Here is a 17,510-nt window from a genome sequence, read left to right on the forward strand (position 1 = left end):
AAGAATAAGTCCAAATGGATTAAAGACCTTAACATCAGACCTGAATCTCTGAAACTGCTAGAGGAAAAAGTAGGGGAAACTTTTCAACACATTGGTCTTGGCAAAGACTTTCTAAATTCAACCCCAATTGCTCAGGCAATAAAACCACAGATTAATCAATGGGACCTCATGAAATTAAAAAGATTTTGCACTGCAAAGGACACAGTGAAAAAAGCAAAGAGGCAACCTACAAATTGGGCAAAAATCTTTGCCAGCTATATATATCTGATAGAGGATTAATATCTAGGATATACAAAGAACTCAAAAAGTTAAATAAGAAGGAATCAAATAAGCCAATTAAAAAATGGGCTATTGAGCTAAGTAGAGCATTCTCAAAGGAAGAAATATGAATGGCATATAAGCATCTAAAAAAATGTTCTATGTCACTAACCATCAGTGAAATGCAGATTAAAACTATATTGAGATTCCATCTCACTCCTGTCAGATTGGCCACTATGATGAAAAAAAAAATGATCATAAATGTTGGCCGGGATGTGGAAATAGAGGATCCCTTCTACACTGCTGGTGGGAATGCAATCTGGTCCAGCCATTGTGGAAATCAGTGTGGGGGTTCCTAAAACAGTTAAAGATTGATCTACCATATGACCCAGCCATAGCACTCCTAGGCATATATCCTAATGACACAATCTCATTTCCTTAGAAGTTTGTGCTCAACTATGTTTATTGCTGCTCAATTTATAATAGCTGGGAAATGGAACCAGCCTAGATGTCCTTCAACTGATGAGTGGATAATGAAGATGTGGCACATTTATACAATGGATTTCTACTCAGTGGTAGAGAAAAATGAAGTTATGAAATTTGCAGAAAAATGGATGGACCTGGAAAGGATTATACTAATTGAGGTAACCCAGGCCCAGAAAGCCAAGTGGCACATGTTCTCTCTCATATGTGGATCCTAGCTACAGATGATTGGGCTTCTGCATGAGAACGATAATACTTAGTAGCAGAGGCCAGTAAGTTAAAAAAGAGACATAAAGGGAAGAGAAAGGAAGGGAGGAGGATACTTTAGGTTGATATTTGTGTATATATATATATATGTACAATGATTGTGATGGGGAGGTAATATGATGGGAATGGAATTTCAAAGTGTGGGGTGGGGAGGGAAATGGAAAATGCTAATAAAAATTAAAAAATAAAAATCCAGAGGGGAAAAAAAAGATCAAATATAAGAATTCAGGGCATAGTAGGAGAAGAAGAATTCCACTCCAAAGGCACAGTAGGCATCTTCAACAAAATCATAGAAGAAAATTTCCCCCAAATTGGGAAAGAGGTGCCAATGCAGATATAGGAAGTCTTTAGGACCCCAGCCAGACAAAACCTGGAAAGAACCTCTCCTTGCCATATTATAATGACACTTCCAAACACACAAACCAAAGAAAAAATATTGAAAGCAGTTAGAGAGAAAAATCAAGTTACCTACAAAGGCAAACCCATCAGGATTACAGGAGATTATTCAACACCAACTTTAAAAGCCAGAAGGGCTTGGAGCTATATTTTCCAAGTTCTGAAAGATAACAACTGTAAAACAAGGTTACTTTATCCTGCAAAGATATCCATTCAATTAGGTGGAGAAATAAGGGCATTCCATGACAAAAGCAGGTTAAAGGAGTATTTGAAAACCAGCTCTACAGAAAATACTTGATAGAATCCTCCATGCTGAAGAAAAGGAAAAGCACACATATAAGGAACCTGGAAAAAACAAGCAAAACTCAAATACTAGTTAACACAAGACAGCAAAGGTAGAAACGGAACCATCCCCCACCAAAAAAAAAATGCAATATATAAATACACACCTTTCAAAAATATCTCTTAATATCAATGGCCTCAATGCCCCAACAAAAAGACATAGGTTTGCAGACTGGGTTAAAAAGCAGGATCCTACAATTTGTTGTCTCCAAGAAACTCACCTTTCTACAAAGGATAGACATTATCTTAGGGTGAAAGGTTGGAAAATGGTGTTTCAAGCAAATATGCCTAGAAGACAAGCAGGGATTGCTATCCTAATATCTGACAATGTAGAATTCAGTCCAACATTGGTCATGAAAGATAAGGAAGGTCACTTTATATTGATTAAGGGCACACTCCAACAGGAGGACATTACAATCCTAAACATATATGCACCTAACATGGGGGCTCCTAAATTCATCAAACAAACACTACTAGAACTAAGGTCACAAATAACACCAAACACAGTGGTGGTGGGTGACTTTAACAACACACCCTCATCAATTGACAGGTCATCCCAGGAAAAAAAATAAACAGAGAGGCACCTGGACTAAATGAGGTCATAGAAGGAATGGACCTAACAGATATATACAAGACATTTCATCCAAAGGCTGCAGAATATACATTCTTTTTAGCAGCACATGGAACATTTGGTAAAAATAGACCATATATTAGTACACAAAGCAAATCTTAACAAATTCAAGAAAATTAAATAATTCCTTGCATTCCATCTGATTACAATGGAATTAAACTACAAATCAGTACCAAGAAAGGCTACAGAGCATACACAAAATCATAGAAACTAAACAATATACTACTACATGATGAATGGGTCAATGACGAAATCAAAAAGCAAATCAAAAAATTTATAGAGTCAAACAATAATGAGAACACAACATAACAAAATCTCTGGGACAAAATGAAGGCAATTCTAAGAGGTAAATTTATAGCTTTAAATGCCTATGTGAAGAAATTAGAAGCAAGTAAACGACATAATGCTTCACCTTAAAGCCTTGGAAAAAGAAGAACGAGGCATACCAAAAATTAGTAGATGGGAAGAAACAATAAAGATTAGGGAAGAAATTAATGAAATAGAAACAAACAAACAAAAATAATCCAAAGAATTAATGAAACAAAGATTTGGCTCTTTAAATGATTCAACAAGATTGATAAACCCTTAGCAAATCTCACCAAAAGAAAGAGAGAGGAGACACAAAATAATAAAATTTTAAAAATTAAAAAAAATTAGAGACAAAAAAGGTCACATCACAACAGATTCCAGAGAAATTCAAAAATCACAGGAACATACTATAAAAGCATATGCTCGACAAAGTATGAAAATCTGAAAGAAATGGATGATTTCCTTGATTTATATGACCTCCCTAAATTAAATCAAGATGAGATTAATCACAAATAGACCTCTAGCAAGCAAGGAGATCTGAACAGTTATCAATAATCTCCCAACTAAAAAAAGCCCAGGCCCAGATGGATTCACTGCTGAATTTTACCAGACCTTCAAGGAAGAGCTAACACCATTGCTTCTTAAGCTTTTCCAGGAAATAGGAAAAGAAGGAATTCTACCAAACTCCTTCTATGAGGACAGCATCACCCTGATACCAAAACCAGGCAAAGATAGAACAAAAAAGAAAATTACAAACCAGTCTCCCTCATAAACATACATGCAAAAATTCTCAACAAAATATTGGCAAACATAATACAAGAGTATTATCATTCACCCAGACCACGTAGGCTTTTTCCAGAGATGCAGGGATGGTAAAATATATGCAAATCTATAAATGTAATACTTTATATAAATGGGTTGAAGGATAAAAATCGCATGATCATCTTATTGGATGCAGAGAAAGCATTTGACAAAATCCAACATCCCTTCATGATAAAAGTCCTACAGAGACTGGGAATAGAAGGAACATATCTCAATATAATAAAGGCCATTTACGACAAGCCTACAGCCAACATATTACTAAATGGGGAAAAACTGGAAGCTTTTCCACTTAAATCAGGAACAAGACAAGGGTCTCCACTGTCCCCAATTTTATATAGTTTTAATATAGTTTTGAAAGTCTTAGCCATAGCAATAAGGCAAGAAACACACATAAAAGGGATACAAATTGGAAAGGAAGAGATCAAGTTATCATTATTTGCAGATGACATCATTCTAAATATAAAGGACCCTAAAAACTCTACTAGTAAACTGTTAGAGCTGATCAAAACCTACAGCAATGTAGCAGGATACAAAATAAATACACAGAAATCAGTAGCCTTAATATATGCTAACAACAAACACACAGAGGATGAAATCAGAGAATCACTTCTATTCACAATTGCATCAAAATAAATAAATAAATAAAAAATAAAGTACTTTGGAATAAACCTAACCAAGGAAGTAAAGAATTTATAAAATGAGAACTTTATAACACTCAAGCAAGAAGTTGCAGAAGACACTAGAAAGTGGAGAAACATCCCCTGTTCCTGGATTGGAAGAATCAATATTGTGAAAATGGCAATCATACCAAAAGCAATCTACACATTTAATGCAATACCTATCAAAAATCCAAAGGCATTCTTCATGGAAATAGAAAAAACAATCCAAAAGTTCATTTGGAATCACAAAAAAACCTTGAATATCTAAAATATTACTGAGCAACAAAAATAAGGCTGGTGGTATCACCATACCTGATTTTAACCTATGCTACAGAGCCATAGTAACCAAAACAGCCTGGTACTGGCACAAAAACAGACATAGATCAGTGGAGTGGAATAGAGGACCCAGATGTAAGCCCAAGTAGCTATACCACCTGATGTTTGATAAAACTGTCAAAAATACTCATTGGAGAAAAGACAGCTTCTACAGCAAATGGTGTGGGAAAACTGGATATTTATCTGTAGAAGAATGAAAATAGATTCTTCTCTCCATGCACAAGAATTAAGTCCAAGTGGATTAAAGACCTTAACATCAGACCTGAAACTCTGAAAATGCTAGAGGAAAAAGTAGGGGAAACTCTTCAACATATTGGCCTGAGTAAAGACTTTCTGAATTCAACCCCAATTTTTCAGGCAATAAAACCACAGATTAATCAATGGGACCTCATGAAATTAAAAAGATTTTGCACTGCAAAGGACACAGTAAAAAAAGCAAAGTGGCCACCTACAGAATGGGAAAAAAATCTTCGCTAGCTATATATATGATAGAGAATTAATAGCTTGGAAATACAAAGAACTCAAAAAGTTAAATAATAAGGAATCAAACAAGCCAACCAAAAAATGGGCTATGGAGTTAAATAGAGCATTCTCAAAGGATAAATACGATTGGCATATAAACATCTAAATAGTGTTCTACAGCATTAGTCATCAGGGAAATGCAGATTAAAACTACATTGGGATTCCATCTCACTCATGTCAGATTGGCTACCATCATGAAAACAAATGATCATAAATGTTGGCGGGGATGTGGAAAACGAGGATCCCTTCTACACTGCTGGTGGGAATGCAATCTGGTCCAGCCATTGTGGAAATCAGTGTGGAGGTTCCTAAAACAGTTAAAGATTGATCTACCATATGACCCAGCTATAGCACTTCTAGGTATATATTCTAACGACTCTTTTTATTTCCTTAGCAGAACGTGCTCAACTATGTTTATTGCTGCTCAATTTATAATAGCTGGGAAATGGAACCAGCCTAGATGTCCCTCAATTGATGAGTGGATAATGAAGATGTGGCACATTTATACAGTGGAATTCTACTCAGCAGTAAGGACAAATGAAGTTATGAAATTTGCAGAAAAATGGATGGATCTGGAAAGGATTATACTAATTGAGGTAACCCAGGCCCAGAAAGTCAAGTGCCACATGTTTTCCCTCAGATGTGGATCCTAGCCACAGATGACTGGGCTTCTGTGTGAGAAGGAAAATACTTAGTAGCAGAGGCCAGTAAGTTAAAATGGAGATATAAAGGCAAGAGAAAGGAAGCGAGGAGGGTACTTAATAGGTTGGTATTGCATATATGTAATAGAATGATTGAGATGGGGAGGTAATATTATGGAGAATGAAATTTGAAAGGGTAAAGTGTTGGGGGTGGGTATTACTATGGGATATTTTTTATAATCATGGAAAATGTTAATAAAAATTGTGAAAAGAAAAAAAATAACTGTAATTTTTAGATGATTCTTTTCTTGTTCATGCTGGTTTTGCTGGATGATTATCACTGATCTTATAATCTAAGTCTGATAAAAAATGACTTATTGTGAAAATATACTGTATGCAAATATATATTAATATAGTTTTAAAAAAAGTACATTCCTGAGACCCTGGATAGAAGGACCTGGTGAGTAGAGCACATAGAGCAGAGAGAAGGCCATGCACACAGGGTGAAAATATTTGAATATATGGTATTTTACACCACCTGCCTGTATATTGGCAGAAGTTTTTCAAATCAGTAAGAATTTGGAAATCAAAAGTACCATGCTCAGGCCATTGGACCCATTGTCTAGCTTATATTCTGGCCACAATTGTAGAGAAATATTAGATTTCTCCAAGAATCGTGGAGGCTTTAAGTTCTTTAAGTTCTAAGGAGACAGAGAAAGAGTAAAACAAGGGTGAGAGTAAAGGAGCTAGGGCTTAAGCTGGGTTTACACAGAACACCAATATGACCCCTTGGCCCATTAGGGTGAATGTAGACTGTGCCTCCCATGTTGGCAGCACAGAGAGAGCTTGTCCTCTTCCCACAAACCTTGTAGTGGTGGGTTTCACCTTCTGGCTCTTGAGAATGAGAGAGACAGAGATCATTGATTGGTCTGTACTAGAGGCCGTCTGAGGAACAGGCCAGCCATGACTCCAAGTTCTGGGGTCTAGTCTTTACCAACCACAATGTCAGGATGCTAGGAAAAGACCTCCCTCCAAGAAATTGATTCAGGTATGGTAAAACAGGCATCAGGAACTAGGCAAGAGATAAGAAGTCAGGTAATCTTTTGATCTCTGGCAAGTGCAGACCTTCCTACCCTTTTACTCTCAGGGTCCCAGCCTAACTGCCTAACAAAGCTACTTGAGTCCCACTCAATCCTACTTACTGCTTCCAGTTAGGTGTTTGTCCCAGCAACACAAAAGTTACTGCAACACATGCCTTTCCAGCCCTGATTGGCTGTGTCTCTTAAAGTGTGAGTTTTGAGGTCAAACTAGGATTATATCAAGAGGACTATGCAAATGAATAAATACTTTTCTGAAATTTGTGACTCAGAATAACTCTTTGCTCCCTTAATTTGCTTCTGTCAGGTATTTTGTCATGGCAAAGAGAAAAGTAACCTCAGAAATAACATGAGTACTACTATGGTCTCCATGTTTCAGAGGTCTGGTAAGAGGGAGAAAGCCACTGAGAAAGATGATGGGGTTGTAATACATGATAGATCTTTGTTATAACTTAGGCAGTCTCACAGGAAACATAAAATAAAAGTTCTATGCTTAAATCTGTGTGGGAATGAAGGAAATTGGGGTGAGAAGTGTGGGGTGCATACCTGGAACTCTTAATTTGGTTGTATAGGAGGGATGCCATTGTCTTTAAAAGTTCCTGGGGGTGTGGAGGGTTATAGAGATTGCTTGGTGGTTAAAGCCCTTGCCTGCAATGCAAAAAAAAAAAAAAAAAAAAAAAAACAATAAACAAAAAACAAAGCCTAGATTCTATTCTTTTTTTTTTTTAACTTTTATTTAATTTTTTTTGTTGTTCATTTTTTATTTATTTATTTGAGAGCGACAGACATAGAGAGAAAGACAGAGAGGGAGGGAGAGAGAATGGGTGCACCAGGGCTTCCAGCCACTGCAAACTAACTCCAGACGCGTGTGCCCCCTTGTGCATCTGGCTAACGTGGGACCTGGGGAACCGAGCCTCGGACCGGGATTCTTAGGCTTCACAGGCATGCACTTAACCACTAAGGCTTCTCTCCAGCCCCAGATTCTATCCTTAGGACCCACATAAGGCAGATGAATAAGGAGGCACATGTGTCTGTATTTTTGCAGTGGCTAGAGGTTCTGCTGCACCCATTCTCTCTCTCTTTCTGCTCTCTCTCTCTCTCTCTGTGTATCTGAATCTCTCTCTTTCTGTATCTCTCAAATAAAATTTTTAAAAGTTTTAAAACCAGATAAACCACACATTCCATAAAATCCAATAGCCAAAACAATCCAAGGAAATTTAGGAGCATCTCATCCCTACATTGTAGTTAGTCTATGTGAGAAAGAAACATTTTAGATTGCAAGTTTTGTGAAATTCATTGTTTTGACATTCATAGACCCTTAATACTAGGCCAGAATTCATGAAGAAAAGATTGCAGCTCTTGTTAATCTGTTAGAGAAAAAAAATTATATTGAGAAACTGAGAGGCTATTTTTAGAGTTCCTCTGTTATTTTTATCACTCCTGTGCTAAGAAACACATTCCTTGCTACTAAATTAATGAGCTACCCACATATATTCATGCTGGGCTCCTTCCCGGAGAGGTAGTGCCGAGGGAAGAACCAGGTCTGCTGGTTCCTCCTTAGGGGTTGAGGGGATGATGAATGTCGGACGACTCAGAAACTTCTCCTGGCCACCGGAGAAAAACCACACTGAGTCAGGAGTCTTTTCAATGCAGGAACTTGCAGAAACAACTCACTTTATTACTCTGAGCAGTTGCCTATATCATGTTGGGGATGAAGGCAGGGATTTTAGGATGGGGGAAGAGGTAAAGGCCAATAGTAAACTTTTAACTATTGAAATGGTAATTACATTAGGCGTCTTGCTGAGTCCTAGCTGGCCAGAGACAGGTCGCCAAACTTTAGCTAGGTTCAGGAAGTTCCACTAGGTCTCACAATTGGGCCTTTCAGGGGCCAACATCTCCCCCTTTTGTTTTTGTAAGAGCATTAGTTACCATGGCCCCCATCTTAGGTTGTCCCCCTCTAGGGATCTTACCTGTCATTGAGTACAAAGTGTTTAGCTCGCTGAGTACCCACTCCATGGCCTGTCTTAGGTTGTCCCCTCTGGGGGTCTTACCCATCATTGGTCACATGGAGGGCAGGGGAGGTGGCAGTGAGTCATCTGAGGAACGTAATTTCTGAGTTGCCAGCCTGTGATATCTCGACCTGATGAAGCTTTATTGCCTCTAGCCGCTGGTGAATAAATTGTATAATTTTGTTAATTACACAAGGCCTGACAGAGAGGAGAAAGAGAAGGGGAAGGAGGGGGAGAGGTCCAGGTAGAGGGAGGAGGTAGGGTAAGAAGTCATGTAGTCCCGTCCGCAGCAGGTTGTCCTGGGGGTCCCATCACCTCCTCTCCAAGTCCTTCTGGAGCCTCTTAATCTTGTCCTGGATGATTCCTGATTTATTGGCATAAAAGCAGCATTTTTCCTTTAGAAACAAACATATGCCTCCCTTTTTGGATGTTAGTAGGTCTATTTCTCTCCTGTTTTGTAGGACTACTTTAGCCAGGGAATGTAGCTTCCAGAAATGATATCTACATCTGGGATTAAGGTGGCTGGGGCACAAGGCCTGTCCAATTGGTGGGCAGAAAGCCATAGGCCATCCTGCCTCCACAAATATAAGCCATTCCAGAAGGTGGGCAGCATTGAGAACTGGGCTCAGTTGTGTTAAAAGTACAGAAGGAAGGATGAATATATCTCACATCTATACTGGAATTATTAGGGGAAGGTGGGGCCTAAATGCCCAGAGGAAATATTGGGAAAAGCTGGGCAGTGATGGGGAAGGTGGCTGAGCAGATTTTTTAAGGACGTATGGATAACTATACTGTAATTAGCCAAAGAGGCCCAGGTCAGAGGCAAAGCCAGCAGTCCTCCACAAGGTAGGGAGTTATTTAGTTTAGCAGAGTGAAGGACCATTTTAGGAACAGTCCTCAGGGGCAGGACACTCCCTAGAGAAGTGATTGTCAGTGTCTCCTTGTTGGGACAAATATTTTAGGTCTCTTGCAGGTACCCAAATGGGTCTTTTTCTTTTTACAAAGTTTTCCCATGGACCAAAATTTTATGAGCTTTACACAAGTTTCTATTAAAAAACTCCTTTGTGTTACAGAGTTTTTGTATTTTAATTACTTCTCAGTACAAAAGACTATTAAGGCCAGCCAAATGGCTTCCAACATTGAATATACATAATCTTGCTTACATGTAGGTGCTATAGTTTTGCTAAAACCTTGCTATAGTTTTGCTATAAAAAAGCCGGAACGACTTTCTGACAGTGAATATACATAATCTTTCTTACTGTAGGTGCTATAGTTTTGCTAAAGCCTTGATATAGTTTTGCTAAAGTGTTGCTGCTAAAAGCCCAGAGCTATGGATACAAGTCCAGCCAAAATGGCTCCCAATAATTCCCCCTTATTTATTTATTACTTTTTATGAGCCGGGCCTCTCCAGGCCTCAGTGTAGAAAGACTGTGTCTGTCTTAGGTTGTTCTCTACTATATTTATGCCTTACCTGTTATTGGTACATGAATTACATCATTCATGCCCTGTCTTAGGTTGACCTAACTTGAGAGTATGTTACCTGTCTTTGACTACCAGCCTCTGCAGGGGCTTTAAGATAATGTCTCAGCAAGCCGGGTTCAGGTCCGTAGCTGTATCCCATGTATTTCTGTATGGATATCCATAAAGGATCTTAAAAGGCATTTAACGAGTATGGGCAGCAGACACAGTATGAGTAAAAGACAAACACCTGTAGCAGTAAAGCTTCCTATCCAAGAAGTGAGAGGATTCCATCTAGGCAAGGCAGACTTAAAAGCAGATATTAAGTCATCAGCAGCTTTAGCTGTATCAAAAATAAGCTGATTATTTTGTAAAGACAAAATCTCTGAATGTAACTGAATTAGATCTAAGGAAATATTATCGTTGTGCCAAATATCTCTTAAATGTATTTCCCCAATGCTGTTAACTGTTATTATATTTTTTAGAAGTAACACAAATCCAATGAAAATCTACATGACACTCCAAATGAGTTTTAACTTTTAGCTCTAGTATATAGAGTATCCTAACAGGTATCTATGTATGTATCTATGGTAAGGATCAAGCCCAAGATCTTAAAGGGAGGTACAGTTTCAACTTTCTCAGGAACTACTTTAAAGCTGTGAGTATGAAGGATAGTTAGACATTAAAAGTATAAGCCTAAAGCCAAAAGCCACAGCATACTTTAGGAACTCCTGTTAGGCACACTTTGTATATCTTTAGATTAAAATCTGAAACCCACCATCACACTTTAAGAGAAACAATTGAATATATTCGGGGCCATTTGTTTAAATTATCACATTCCTCCCCTGGAGCCCAATAGATTTATAACCATCACACATTATAAATTGTTAGAAAAAATTAAACTATTTAGGGTAAATAAGGCCCTTTTTAGTTGGTCATGTGGGGGTAAGTATTCCCCCTTTTGCTTTTGTAATTGAGACTTGAGAGTTTGATTATATCTTTTTTAAAAAATATTTTTATTTATTTATTTGAGAGCTACAGACAGAGAAAGAGGCAGATAGAGAGAGGGAGAGAGAATGGGCGTGTCAGGGCCTTTAGCCACCGCAAACGAATTCCAGATGCATGCACTCCTTGTGCATCTGGCTAACGTGGGTCCTGGGAAGTTGAGCCTTGAACCTGGGTCCTTAGGCTTCACAGGCAAGCACTTAACCACTAAGCCATCTCTCCAGCCCATGATTATATCTTTTAATAGTAGCCTGGCCCCGGGGGGTTGTATGGGATGTCTGTGGAATGTGAGATTTTCCAGGTCTGGAGAAAATCTACAAAGGCCTTGCTTATGAAGTAGGGACCGTGATTTGTTTTAATTTGATCAGGCAGCCCAAGAGTGGCAAAACATTTAAGTATATAACTAATGGCATGTTTAGATTTTTTTTTTCTGGCATGTGCCAATGCCCAGTAGGTGTGGGAAAAGTTCAGTGAGGCCAGTCACCACGAGATGGCAGACGTCTTCCCTGTCTCCACCTGGGTCAGTCCAAGGGGGCCACGTAGCAGTCTCTCAGAAGGTGGATTGCCTGCCATTTCCCAGTAGGGGAGGGTCGGGCACAAGCTGCCAGAAGGGGGCCCATCTATTTAAATTACTAAATTCTGTCCCTGGCTCCCAATAGATTTATAACTATTATATATTATAAATTGTACTCAGTTTAATTTTAAAGGTCTCCATAGTCTTGACCAATTTAAGATATTAAGATCTATAAAATTAAACAAGTTAAACACTTTTAACATATAAAGGCACAGAGTAAACATTTTTAACTGGTATAAGGTATAGTAAGGAGAGACTAAAACAATGTATATTGAACCATCATAACTTAAAAGGTGTCTCAGTGCCTGTAATTTTAACTTGCTTGTGGTTTTTTAGCTTAAAATCTTTTTTTTTTTTTTTTTTGGTTTTTCGAGGTAGGGTCTCACTCTGGTCCAGGCTGACCTGGAATTAACTCTGTCATCTCAGGGTGGTAGCTTAAAATCTTAAATCTCATCCTTTAATCCCAGCACTTGGGAGGCAGAGGTGGGAGGATTATCATGAGTTTTAGGCCAACCTGAGGATCCATAGGGAATTTCAGGTCAGCCTGGGCTAGAGTGAAAGCCTACCTCAAAAAACCAAAACAAAGAAAAAAGAAATCTTAAATTTTTAAATCCAATATCTCTAGCTAAGCATATCAATCTGTTACAAATTTAACCTTGATTAAACTCTTTTTGGGCCCAGGCAGCAGGATGTAGCCAGCCCTTATGCCAGTAGCCCAGTTCCAATGAAGTTCCCTGTAGTCTTTCTTTCCTCTTAGAAAGCTTATAAGCTAAACCTTGAAAGTTTAATGCTGTCTGTACTTAGAATTTTTAAACTTTCATCTGAATAGTCCATAAAACTTGGCTTACCACTCCAGAAGATACCTTCAGTTATAGGCATCAAGTCCATGTCTATTTCTTTAAAGCAAAGTTTCCAAAAGATTAACATCCACATGGTCAGGTTCATCTCAGCTCATTAGACAGCTTTAAGTTTGCTGAGATAAACTTCCAGACCAGGTACAGTTATGGAGGAAGGAATATTTACTGAAGTTTACAGATCCAGGGGAAGTTCCATAATGGCAGAAAAAGCTGGCCTGCCTTCATAGGCCCAAGCAGAGAGAGAGAGAAGCACCAGCCTTTAGAAATACAAAAGCTGGTGAACCAAAGGTGAAGGGAAAGAGAAAGGGAATGAAGAGATGTCAACAAGTAAGTACAGGTTATAAAAGCAAAATTTGGTGCACTAAATATGAAGACTGCCTCATAGCTCATGAGGGTACGCTCACCCGCACACACTGATTACCTCCTCAATGACTGCCTCTCACGGGGTGCACTAGTCTGTAAGGGTCCCAGAGCTGCACATTAGGCACCAGATGCCGGGCTCCTTTCCAGTCAGGTAGTGCCGAGGGAAGAACCAGGCCTGCTGGTTCCTTCCTAGAGGTTGAAGGGATGATGAAGGAAGGTGCTGGGGACTGATGTTGTTCCTTTCACAGTGTATGTTAAGATCCCTGTGGGATATGGTGGTCATTCCTGTCATCTTGAGAGGGGCACGCCACTGATGAGTGATCACTGGCTCATGCTATTGTCCATCACAGATCACAGAGCTCACTATAAACCATGTGGCAGTTGAAATGACAGAGGTGTGCTACAGCCTGTACCCTGGGCTTGGTGTCTGTAAGGAAAGTGTAAGAGAATAGTAAAAGAGAAAACTGGACTTGGTCTCTACAGACAGACTATTTATTTACAGAAACAACAAGGGGCAGCAGCCTTCCTGTGAGGTGAAGGCTGAAGAATTAGGCCAGGCTGGGGTGCAAGCTTATAAGAAGAAAACTAAGAAAAACAGACTGTACCAGCTGCAGGTCCAAAAGAAGTATATAAGGAACTGTAGTTATTTCTGTCCTTGCTCAGAATAAGCTTTTTTTTCACCAAATTGTCTAAGCCTAATCCACCAGTTGGTTTCTGTTCCCTTAAGTTTTCTGAGCTAAGGAAAGTCCAGTTTAACATTCGGGAGTACACAGGCCTGTCAAGGCCATGCTTCTGAAACATTATTTGTTGGTATTAGGGATAGTTATTAACTCTTTAGTTCATCTAGTTTTCAGGAAAGGCTATTAACTCCTCCGTGTAGAAGATGCAAAAGATTGGGAAAAGTTGGGGAAGTGGGTGCTTCTATGGGAGGACTGTGTAGGTTATATCTCATCTCCAACTATTTCAAGCTGAAGGGGGCAGTAGATCTGTTGGGGTGTCCCATGCAGCCCTATGGAGGTTGGATAATCTAGGGCAGATACTTAGTGTCCATGAGGAATTCAGTGACTCTTCATGAAGTGAAGGTGAGGATTCTGTCTTTGAGAAACTCAGTGAGGCATCTGAATATGCAAAAACCAAAGGAGAGGGTGAACATTATCAAATCAATGGGATAAAGTACATGTCACAGACAGGATTGGTTTAACTTTAATGGAGTAGAGCTGTGAGGTTTCTTAGCTTTTAGAATATATATCTTGGTTCATCTCAGAGAGATGTCAGGTCACATGTAGAGAAATAATATTGTTGGCCACTAAAAAAGCTAAAACAGCCCGAAATATTACCCAAGATGTTATTGGCTCTAGATTGGTAACATTTACTTTCCACAATCATTGTAGTTCATCATTGAAGTATTAGCAGTTTTCCATTGCCAAACTTCATTATGAAGTTTGTGTACATCATAGGCTATTATTCCATGCTGATCTTATGAACAGGCAAGGAGAGTGGTAGTTATTACAGTCATTAGGAAAGAAACACCTAGATCATGTCAGATCAGCTAGCCATTATGATCTGATTATTATCCATGTATGAGTTTTCTTGCATGTGACAAGATATATACAGGTGATATGAACATTATATTTAAGGAAAAAATAATATAGGACATTCCTAATGAGGAAGACCTCTTCAGAAAAGGAGCAGGGAGGAGGGAAAGATGGTACCAACATGTATTGTTTACATACAAAATATGTACATATTTAATAACAAAAAAATGAAAAAAAATCCCAGCAGAGAGTTTTGTGGTTATTAACAAATTGATAATAAAGTCAATGCAATATGAAAAAATAATAATATAATCAATAGATAAGGAAGGATTTGTTAACTTGGATGGGAGTTAAATGGAATTAGTGGACATATAAAAGTTTCGTTTAGGCAAGGTAGGAAGTATAAGAGATTAGTATTGAAGTAATATTTTTAATATCTTAAATTATTTTAAATCTAAATATAGTAGAGATTAAGAAGTTAACTAATTATGAAGTTTAGTTTACAGGGTTTTTTTTGTGTGAGGAATTAATATAGAAGGTTCATGGTCTTTGCTTACTTGGTTCAAAGATCAAAAAGTCTTATCTTTAGAGAACTAATGAAAGTGTGTTAGGCTGAAATGTTATAAGTTTGATTAGTCTTGATAATTTTTTTAAACTTCTGCTTTTACAGCTTTTCTGTTGTGTTTCTATAGTTAATCATAAGTAGACTGTCTGCATTCAGATTGTCTGTCTTCCCATTTCTATGGGTCAGCAGTCCCCCTGTTTTACCCTTTTTTAATATTTAGAAGGTCGGTTATATTCATTTCATATTATCTTTTATATAACATGTAGATAAGGTGTAAATAAACAAAACTCATTAAAAAAGAATTTCGATTTTGTTAAACATTTAATTTTTTTCAGTAGTCAGAATTTAACAGTAGGAAATATAGGTGTAGAACAATTTAACTTTGACTTGAGATATGACAATATAAATAACTTTATCAACTTATTACAAAGAATAATGTCTGAACTATATCAACAATTAAGGTGAGAAAAATATGAAGAATGAAAACTTTTATGTTAACCCTTTTGATCACAGACAACTCAAACCTTCTTCAGTTTAAGTCCCATAACCCTTCCATATCATTTTCATATCCTTTTTATAAATACCTTACAATAATCTTTTACCGTATAAAGTCTTTTCTGATTCAAAAACACATCTCTTTTTGTAGTAGTAGGATTAGAATTTGGTATACAAATGTCTATTGTAGTATGAACAAGAACATTGTCGAAAAGATAGAGGCTAACTATTTTAAATATATTATAAACCAGGTTTTTATAATTTAATGTCATTTTAAAATATGTGACATCAGAACATTTAATAACCATAAGCATTGGAACAATTAATAATCATAAATTTAGTCATACATAAGGACAGATGACATGAAACATAGAATACATGACATGACATGGTTGGCACACATTAGGCATGACAATATGAAACATGGAGGACATCCTTTTAAGGTTTTACTTATGTAAATTGGTGAGGACTTAATTTTAACAAGGCAACAGCTAGTGATTTTTAAAGTTGTCATTCTGTCTTGTAAAGAAAAGAAGAGGGAAATGGAAAACAAAAGGGGAAAAATAAAAAACCCTAGAAGTTGTATAGTGATTTTAACTTTTAACAAGGAGAGAAAAATTAGATATGCATATGTAGAGTAAGTTAAAGAGGTCCAGTAAAGACAGGAGTTTCCTTAAGAGGGCAGAGTTTGTATTTGATTAAGTGAGATGGCTTAAAATTGGTGTGAGAGGGAGCTACCTTGGCAGGTCATAGCCAGATGGCAAAATTGAGTGTATGAGAGAGGGCTTTAGAAGAGGCAGGATTTTAGAGGGATTTTGGTGACAGATGATAGTTTGGTATATAGAATAAGAAGTACAAAGGGAAGGGTAGGAAAGAAGGGCAAAGAAGCCCTGAAAGTAAGGAATCTCAGACCACTTGCCATGTTTTCTGAGGAAGTTATCAAGATCAATAAGAATATGAAAATCAAAAGTACCAAATTCAGGCCAGTGGAGGCCAAATTTGAACTATCTAAGGAATATTGTGGCCAAATTTGAACAGAGAGCCACAGTAATTTGGCAGGCAGGAGCTCAGGAAGTTGGAGCTCTTTTAAATTAGCCTTGAGGGCTGGAGAGATGGCTTAGCAGTTAAGTGCTTGCCCATGAAGCCTAAGGACCCCAGTTCAAGGCTCAATTCTCCAGGACCCACGTTAGCCAGATGCACAAGGGGGCACACGCGTCTGGAGTTCGTTTGCAATGGCTAGTGCGCCCACTCCCCTCTCTCTCTCTCTCTGCCTCTTTCTCTTTCTGTTGCTGTCAAATAAATAAATAAAAAGTAAACAAAAATTTTAAAAAATTAGCCTTGAGACATGCCAATGGAGTATTTTTTGGAACAGATATTTTAGAGCCCATTTTGGAGGACAAAGACTACAGTGGCCAATCCCACCACCAGGGACATCTCCTATGCTTAGGGAGTGTAAACAAAACCCAAGGTTTAGGAGGGAGAATCCTCACACTCATAATGTTTGGAGTGTCCAGTGGAACAATGTGTGGGAGGCTCCTGGAGTCTCTGATCATCTACGGTCTGAAGAGTGAAAATCTCCTGGAGTTTCTAAGGTTGGGATGGAAGGAGTCTGCCAAAGACTGAGAATGAATGCCTTGTCCTGAAGTTGTAATTAAATGAGGTTGTGGATGCAGTGGATCACTTGGTGAGAAGCCTCTATTATGGAGTTCAAAAGTTTGACAAAAGAAGGTGGAAAGATAAGGAAGAAGCCCCTAGGTATCAAGCTGGAAATAGTGGAGGTTTCAGGTCACAGGTGGCTGTTTAGATCAGAGTAGTAAGCACAGTGAGTTTTTGTGCCCCTGAGGGAGGGAGGCAGCGAGGAAAGAGAAAAGGAGGCCATGCCTCAT

Source organism: Jaculus jaculus (genome assembly GCF_020740685.1).
Source record: "Jaculus jaculus isolate mJacJac1 chromosome Y unlocalized genomic scaffold, mJacJac1.mat.Y.cur SUPER_Y_unloc_2, whole genome shotgun sequence".
Lineage (NCBI taxonomy): Eukaryota > Metazoa > Chordata > Mammalia > Rodentia > Dipodidae > Jaculus > Jaculus jaculus.